Consider the following 10,139-nt stretch of genomic DNA (forward strand, 5'->3'; position numbering starts at 1 on the left):
CGGTTATAACCGACACGAACAAAGTAAAACCGTAGCAGCTACACCCATTCTCATTTAGCAATGATCTTGAGCCCAAAGCCCATATGGCTCTCTCCTTCCGCGAATGTCCACAGTGTCCTTGGTAAGCCCAGAAGCTTAGAATGCGCACACATGTCGTGCATCAAGAAAAAGATCTCCCTAGGATTCCAAATGAAAAGTCATAAGTTTCTCTCATTGCTTTCATTTCCGAGTGTAATTAGAAACCCTAGGTCCTTCTCTTTCTAGAAACCGAAAGAGGTCTTCTCAGTTCTCATTTCTCTCAGCCCTTTCTCAAATCAACACAAACCCTAGGTAGAAGCCATAGCCGCTCATCCATCAACCATGATAAATGTCTTCATAACTCTTGACCTACACAAAATCTAGTCTTCATTGTTGTTCAAAAGACAAACCCTTCACCTTCATTTCTCTCGATCTGAAACTGTAATCCATGCCACCATGGCTCTTGGTCTCGTTCATGAAAGCCATCATTTGCACTGGATCTCAGTAGCGAAACCCCTAAGTCAAAGGTAAAAATCTCATTTTGCGAGAGTACACAGATCACAAAAAAGGAGGCGCACCAACACCCAAAAGTTCCAGGTCCATGGCGGATCGTCCAAGACTCCCCCATCTTTAGGTAAAAACACAATCACCCCCAAACTTCGGTTCTGATGTTATTTTCAAAGTTTTTTTTGTGCTGTGATTTTTACACCCATCCGTGTTCTGATGTATACACAAGAGCGGACTCCAAAGCTTGGATACGGCTATAAGAACCCGTAATTTATTTTTGTTTTACAAATATATTTATTTTATTGGGTTTTCTTTTATATATACATATATCTAATCATTTCTTATATAAAGGTTTTTGGGTACTTCACTCATATTCTTGTAATAGCTACGGTAGTACTTTGTGCCCGTTGGATTTTACTAGGCTTTTTAAAATAGATGTTAGTCTTGAACACCTTTATCCATTGGCTAGTGTCACTGTTTGGTGGTAGTATTCCATGCAAATAGGAGGTGTCAAACCTATTGCGCAAAGGTGTCAATCCTAGTATTAGGAGGTGTCAACAATTTTGCATGCAATCAACACGTGTTTGTGACTCATAGTTTTATAGGAGGAGCTGTCCATTTGTTCAAATTAGAGCATAGGGTTACTCGGCATAGCATTCCTATAAATAGGAGGCCATGCTCCATTGTTTTCCCATCTCAAGGAAACATGTAGAGCATGCATCGAAGGTTCAACGTAGAGAGAAGAAAAAGAGTTTAGGGTTAGAGAGTATGAGGTGTGTAGAGATGTTAGTTAGGTTGTCTTGTCAAAACTTGGATTATCAAGGTGAGTGGTTTATGTAATGTGTTTAAAATATTCTTATTTTCTGATAAACGAAAACCATGAGATATCATGGGTTTTGAGCTATTTTTAAATATCTCTCTATTTCAAGTCAAGCATGTTCGATTTTGTGAAGTACTTTCAGAGTTATTATATATATCTGATCAGTGAATTGTTTGAGATGTTCATGAAGTATGAGAACTTTGGTGTTGCATTAATCCGAGGGATAAAACATTAGGGTAGAATGGTCATTAGGGGTCACGTGGTGAGTTACAATTTATGAAGGATATAATGGACACGTAAAGGGATAATGTGATATGGAATTATGTGGCTAAAGCTTTGATATTAATATTGTATTTTCTAGAGTGTGTAAAATGGCATCGCTTGACTGACATATTATATATTTTACTCACTGAGCGACGGTGGTTGTTACTAACCCTTCACCTATTATTTTACATATGAGTTATTTGGCAAGACAGGTGTTATTTGGCAAGATAGGTGTTAGAAAAGCTGAGGTTGTGATTGAGGAGAAATTTAAGGATTTTAATTTATTACTTTTGTACACCCTGTAAGTTTTGGAGTTATTTTAATAAGAGGAGTTTAGTTTTTGTTTGTTTTTCATTTTTATTTTTACATTCATTGGCGCATCGGGTGCGGGGGGGTTTTTTTTTTTTTTTTTTTTTTTTTGCCGATCTCGGGTCCTGGGTGTGACAACTGCATTACGCAAGAGAGACAAAAGACGGATCAAAATCCAAAAGATTCATGCCCTCAGTTGACTGTGTTGGTTTTGCATGTCGAAGATCTGTTGATTTGCAAGAATGATAAAGTTTGGGGGTAGTTTGTGTAGGGTGCTCACGGATCCGTTCACTGGTTGTTTTGTTACAGGAATACTCGAGATCCGTTCGCTGGAAAATGCAATGAATGCAGGGGAGGCCAACTTGAAAGGGAAAGAAATGATTCATAAAGTGGTTTATATTTTTTTTATTATTAATATATTTTATGTCGATTTTATCTGACAGATAATGCTTTTATTTATTTGTTATTAATAAATTCTTTGTTGGTTATATCTGACACAATTTCTGTCGATTTTAGAGTATTTTATGTCGGAAAATTCATTTCCTGACGTTGGCAATTCTGTCACTTATTATATCAGTCACTGCATTCATTTTCTGTCGGATTTTAAGCAAAATCCGACAATAATATATGTTTCTTGTCGGTTATCATAGTGACACTAATAAATGATTTTGTAGTAGTGTTGAGCGGTGCACAGTGACATTTGTCTGTATATAGCAATCAACTGTTGAGAAATAAGTTTGAAAAATTGTGCGCTAGCGTGCATTATATTAGGGTTTGTCTTCTCACTAGTAATAAAAAACTCTTGCGCGACGAAACACACATCGTTGTCCAAAGTCACTTTGCGCAACGAAACTCTAAACTTCGTCGTGCAAAGTCCTGCACGACGAAACAACATCATCGCGCAAAGTGACTATAAGTGACAAAGCTTTAAACTTCGTCACACAAAGTCTTCACAAAAATAAATAATAAAAAAAAAATTTAAATCTTTGCGCAACGTAATTCAAATATTTCGTCACCTAAACCAATTTATTTTCGTTTTTTATTTTGTACATATAACACTTAAGAAATTGAACGGTATATATATTTATTAAGTAGCTTTAAAGTTATTATTGTAGTTCGGATAGGTTTTTGTTAGAAAAATATATTATTGTAGTTCGGATCGGATTTTTGTTAGAAAAATATATTTTAAATTGACGATCGAATTAGTTCATTATGTTTATATAGGGTCAAGGAGTGTAGCTGTAAAAAATCATCAAAATCGAAGTTGAAATTAAATCATAATTTTTCGTTTATAACCGTAAAAACGTTTTGTCTCATTCCTTGATCTCTGAATGTTTGTTTTTTGCAATTTTTGGCGTATATGATCTTGAATTATATACAAACAAGTTTGAAAATTGGATCGTTGAAACTAGTTTCGTAGAATGCGTATCCCATCAAAACAATAGATTCACTAACACTTAAAAGTTTATTTATACTTTCATTTCCACTAATGTAAATATTTTAAATTGAAGATCAAATTTAGTCATTGTATTCATATAGGGTCAAGGAGTGTAACTATAAAAAATCATCAAAATCGAATTTAAAATAACCGTTAAATCGTGATTTTTCGTTTATAATTGTCGAAAACTTTTGTCCCGTTACTTGATTTCTGAATGTTTATTTTTTGTGATTTTTGGCGTATGTGATCCCGAAGTATATATAAACAAGCTTAATGGTTGGATCATTGAAACTAATTTCGTAGAATGCGCATTCCATCAAAAGAATAGATTCACTAACACTTATAGTTTATTTATACTTTCATTAAGTATAACATAAGATTTTGTGGTATCCATTAGTGTAAATATTTTAAATTGAAGATCGAATTCATTCATTGTATTCATATAGGGTCAAGAAGTGTAGCTGTAAAAAATCATCAAAATCGGAGTTAAAATAATCGTTAAATCGTGATTTTTCGTTTATTCATATAAGTGTAGCTGTATACATGCATCGCACAAACCAATTTATTTTTTTTATTTTATATTATAAATTTTAAAATATAGTTTTTTTCATAAGTTTTTATTATTTTTTTAAAAATTTGGGCGACAAATATCAATATTTCGTCGCCTAACCGTTATTTACTTATTTTTATATTTTATATTTTATATTGTTAAACTATTTTTTTATTTTTTATTACTTTCTTTGTGCGATGAATACACATTTGGTCGCCTAAACCTTATTACTTTCTTTGTGCATAATCCTTAAATTTGGATGAGAGCCAAAAATGAGAAGTGGGATTTTTTTTTTTTTTTTTTTTTTTTAAGACTTTGCTTGACCAATTTTTCATCGCGCAAAACTCTAAAAATTTGGGCGGACACCAAAAATGGGACGTGGGAAGTTTTTTTTTTTAATTTATTTTTTTAAGACTTTCCACGACCAATTTTTCGTCGCGCAAAACTCTAAAAATTTGGGCGGGCACCAAAAATGGGACGCGGGAAAATTTTTTAAGACTTTGCGCGACCAATATTTCGTTGTGCAAACTTGTATCCTTCGTCACGCAAAGTGATACGACTTTTAAAACCAAAATAACTCCTCCACCATTTTCTTAATGTCTTTCTCTACTCTTACCTCTCTTCTCTCTTTCCCTCTCCCCAAACCCAACCTCTCTCTCTCAGACTCATTGTCACATCCCAGTCTCGACTCTGCCGTAGCATGATATTGTTCGCTTTGGGCCCCGGCCACGCCCTCACGGTTTTGTTTTTGGGAACTCAGATGAGAAATTCCCAGTGGGTTACCCATCCTAGGAATGCTCTCGCCCGAACTCACTTAACTTCGGAGTTCCGATGGAATCTGAAGTTAGTGAGTTCCCAAAAGGTCTCGTGGAGGTGGGCATGTACATATAAGGCACATCATTCCCTCTCCATTGGTCAATGCGAGATGTTACAATCCACCCCCTTAGGGGCCCAACGTCTTCGTCGACATACTCGCACACACAGCAGAATTGCTCTGATACCATTCTGTCACATCCCAGTCTCGACTCCACTGTAGCACGATATTGTCCGCTTTGGGCCTTGGTCACGCCGTCATGGTTTTGTTTCTAGGAAATCAGACGAGAACTTCCTAGTGGGTCACCCATCCTAGGAATGTTCTCGCCCGAACTCGCTTAACTTCAGAATTTCGATGATTTTCGAAGCCAATGAGTCCCCAAAAGGCCTCGTGCTATATGGAGGTGGGCAAGTACATATAAGGCACATCACCCCCTCTCCATTGATCGATGTGGGATGCTACACTCACTCCTCTCACTTAATCTCTCTTCTCTTTCTTCACTTTCTCTTTCATCTCTCTCTCACTATCTCCTTTAATTCTCTCACACTCACTCTTTCCTCTCATTCTCACTCACTCTCAATCTTGCCAAAAGGTATAGTTGTAACGCCCCGCCCCGAAATATTTATTTTGGGAAATAATATTGGTGATAGGCCCAAACTAAACTTCGTTTTATTTAGCTACTATTAATCACGATTCTTTACTTAAATTCCTTAATTCCTCATAACACTATAATCATATTTTAATTACCAAAGCATATGTTTGGATTACCAATTAAATCTCCATATTTCTTCTATTAAATCAACTTCTCAACAAAAGTTTAATTCTTGATTATCCAATTATGAGGTACTCCCAAAATATATAACCCAACTCATTTACCAAGAATATAAGGTAAATTTTGTAAATTAATCACCCAATTACTCTTCTTAGACAAATTTCAACGAAATATTAATCTCGGTTATGTTAAGGCTGCATCTAACCCCCGTTAGACTGCCTACGTACCCTTGAACGGGATCAAATCTTTCGTAGTTCACCATTCCATTTCCTAACTCATTTCTGAAAAATATTTAAGTAACTCACAATCACTAACTAGGTTCAAACAAGTGAATCACACCAAATGTATATTAAATATGGATTCAAAACATCAAAATTAGCGTAAAAAGATGGCATTAGCTCACTGGCCATGCACCGCCGCACATGGGGGTCGGCCGCCTTGACTGGTCGAAACATTCAACTATTTAAATAAAATTACCAAATTTTACAGGAAAGTAGATCTCAATGAGAGGAACAACTTTCATACCTAGGTCGAAATCCAATTCGGCTGGGAAAAGCCCCAATTTCACTCAATTTCACCAGAACCCTAGAATTTAGGTGTCCTCGATTCAACTCCATAACAACTCCAATGCCCCCAAATTTGTTTGGGCTTTGTTCCTGGGCTCAAGAGGAGGGTTGTGGTGGTGGAAATTGAAAGAAATTGTTTCAGAATTGGTGGTTCTTTGACAAGGTACCACCGCACCCACTAGTGTGGGTTTCACCAATTCAAGGCCAATTCTTCTCATTTTTGGGGTGGAAATGGTAGATGGGTCGATGGGAAATGTTTTCCTGATGGTGAGTGGTGTCAACTCGCCGGAAAACACCATGGATTGCATCGGAAATCATGGATGCCTCCGGGTCGGGTTACTGGGGTCAAAGGGAACCCGGTTCCCTCATTGTCCCCTCTCTCCTTTCCCTCATTTCCTCCTCTCCTTCCCTTTTCATCTTAGCCACCCACGTGGCACTCCCATTGCTCCAGATTTTCTGGAGTCTTCTAGTTCAAGTCAAAATTACAAAAATGTCCCTAACTTTAAACGTTAATAACTCTTTCGTTATAACTTTGTTTTCACGAATGGTTTGCGCATACACGTTCGTGAGATCGAGTTCTATTCAAAAATATAAATTGTGACCTCGAACGGTCGATGGATTTTAAACAATTAGTTTCCAAAACTTCACTCTTTATAACTAGTTTTAATTAAAATCTAAGTTCAAATAAATTAATATAAATTCCTGAAAAATAATATAAAATCTCAATTCAATTTTTCATAACCTTACATTTCTTTCTTTTCAATTTTTCTCCACATTTTCGTATATTTAAAATTTCAAGGTATTACAATATTTTCCCCAATTTTTTTTTTTTCATTAATATGTGTGTTTGGAGTTAGTTTTGACTTTGGTGCGGGGTTTGGGGTCGAGTATAAGATGAGAAGTGGAATTTGGGGTCGGATTTGGGGTATACCAATTTTAGGGGAGATTATGCCAATTTTTTGTTATTTTTCTGTTATTTGACCATTTTTTTTTTTGTAGGGAATTGTTGAGACTTTGACAACTAAAGGTGAGGATTAGGACACTATCGAAACATATCCCCCACCACTAACACCACAATAGACTTGTATTATGATTTTATTAGTGTACTTTGTTAATTTATGTGTACATTTTGAATATATTATAAATATTAGATAATTTGATCACTAGTTTTCATATGTAATTTTATTTTGAATATGTCAATTTAAATTAAAGTAATTAAAAAAAATAAAATCATAGAAGTAAATTAAATTAAAAAAGTAAAAATTCGAAAAATCCTACGATCCCAAATATTTGTTGTGTAAACAATTAATATAAGAGAAATAATAAAACAAAAGTCAAAAACCTTGCGCAACAAAATATTTTGTTGCGCAAAATATTAAATTAATTTATTTTAATTAAAACAAAAATTTTAAATTTTAAATATTTCATCGTGCAAAGTTTTGCACGACGTTAATCTTTGTCACGCAAAGCTACTTTGCGAGACAAAGATTAATTTTCGTCACGCAAACTCTACCGTCACGAGCTTTGCGAGACGAACCATGCGCGACCAAACTTTCGTCGCGAAAGGTTTTGCGCTATGAATTTGAACTTTGTGCAACAAACTTATTTCGTCGTGCAAAGTGTTTTTTGTAGTAGTGTCTACCTTTAGCCATGTGACATGTTCATCACCATCATCATTGTGCCTTCTAATATTAAACCTCGATAACGTATATAGGATGGGCACTCTCAGACCATTGCTAGACTTGATTACTAGTTGGCATGGTATATGATCGTTCCAACAAACTCACCAATTGCTATAATTAAGCTTTTCCTTCTATACATAATGTCGATATATAGACGTTTAGTTGTGCTTCTAAATTTCATTTTTCAGGTTTGGATTGTTGTTGATGCATCGTTAAATTAACCAGCAAATTGCTAGGGTTGATTGCCAGTTGAATACATTACCAACAATTTAGGGTTTTTGCTTTCATAAGCAACCCAGTGACCCTTGTCCAAGTTGAAGTTGATCAGGAAGATTAACAGCAGCTGCGAACAATTGAGGGTAACTGCAGCTGTGAAAACAATCAACCATAATCCAGATTTTTCATGGCCGGCACCACAATCTTGTTTAGTTACACGAGAGGGATTGATATTATAACAATGGAAATCTGCAAATAAATCGAAATAAATAGAAAATAAATTACTTTATGCAGTTTTAGTTTGTACACAAAGGCGGATGCACACTTGGACCTAGGTCCTAGGACCACTCGGAGTTCAGAAAATATACATGTGACGGTCTTCTAAGATCCCTTAGATTGTTTTGTACGGGTCCTTTTGTACCTACCAAGTGTTTAATGTAATATCTGCTAAGCATATCTTGACAGGTTACATAGACAACACTTCACAAATTCTATCGATATCATTCATCAAGTGTTCGATAAACTTGAAAAAAAAATTGCACACTTCGTGCTCTATTTTTATCTAAAAAACTTGGACCTTTAACATTGGGACTGCCTAAGATTTGAATCCTGGATCCGCCACTTTGTACCGTTCCTTTGGAAAATATATATGTTGTATTATTTTCTAATTTTCTTATTGATTAGTAGTTACGAAGTTTGAAAACCCCATTTATTTGAACAAAATTTGAGTGTCAAACAGTTAATTAATAACTCATTTCCAGGAGGAGAACTGTTAAAGAGTACTAGTACTACTGTTACTGATAACTCAGAAACAGCATTTCTATTAATCAGCCCTGACATCAAACAATTTAATTTACGTTACATATAGAATAAGTTCTGTTAAATGAACCCTACAAGAAAAATGGCCTTTGGGTATAAAAGTAACGACACAAATGAGGAGTTTGTGTCTCAGCTACAAACGTACTTATACCAGTTTATAAATACAATTTTGGCAGGCCATTACCATCTGCAAACGTTCACATACCAGTGAAGAGAACAAGGAAACCTGTTAGAGTGCAGTGTTTATATTAATTTGGAAACTAGATTAGATATATAGCTAGAGCATGAAGTGATTAATGAAAGGAGATGGGATTAATTAGTAGTTACAAATTACTAATTAGGAAGCAAGAGTTATATAATTATATTATATGTATACATTCTCATATATCTATATATATAGATATATATATATATATATGACTGAATTGCACAAAATATAATTGATTCTTTTTGGCAAAGGTTATTACAAATACACTGTTTAATTTACAGAAGAAATTATTTAGACTAGTAGAATTTCTTACAAAAGGAATTACTCACATATATATAGAGGCAGACTGTATGTTATATTAATTTACACCTAATTAAACTCTATCTACCTGCAGGTTTTTGCAGTATCAAGACAAAGTCAAAACAGGCTGGATACATATTAAGAAAAATTAAACAGATGAATTACCTATTAAGGTGATAAAAAGTAGGGCAACAACAATATGTCCTTGGCCATATATAACACCGGAAGAACTTTGAATAAAGTTGATTAATTTGGACTAGTTAAGAACATAGATGATAGATGTACCTTTTTAACATCAATGAGCTTTCTGCACCTAGCCTTACCTGTAAAGGGTGCCTAATCTAATTAGCTGCAGCAGCAAATAGTAATACATAATAAAGAAACTAATTTTAATTAAATTGTTCATATATATCAAGGATGTTCCAGCTACTGCTATATATATATATATATAACAAAGTCATTAATTCAAACTAGTAAGTAGAAGAAAGTTTGAACCTCTAATTATCAATGTAATTACGAATTACTAGAGAATAAGTGTACAATTAATTTGTTCAGACCAAATAAAAAAGTACTATCTTTAACGGGCAAGCTATATCATCAAAGTGGATCGGCCTTTTCTTCCTTAAATTGTGGTCTAATATTGAAAATTAGGTGTGCATTGTGCAGTAGTAGTCAAAGTAAGGACTAAGTAGCTAGGGTGCCCTTAATATACAAAAATAGACGCACACATACACACATATATATATATATATATGTATGTATGTATACTGGAGAGCTCAAGCACGAACCAGTTATATATATAAGGAAAAAAGAAATGCAGTAGTAATAGTAGTAGTAGTACTCTGATCAATTTGAA

This window comes from the organism of the source record quoted next, unplaced genomic scaffold (assembly GCF_019419815.1).
Source record: "Pyrus x bretschneideri cultivar Hongxiangsu unplaced genomic scaffold, Pyrus_bretschneideri_v1 Contig40, whole genome shotgun sequence".
Classification (NCBI taxonomy): Eukaryota; Viridiplantae; Streptophyta; class Magnoliopsida; order Rosales; family Rosaceae; genus Pyrus; species Pyrus x bretschneideri.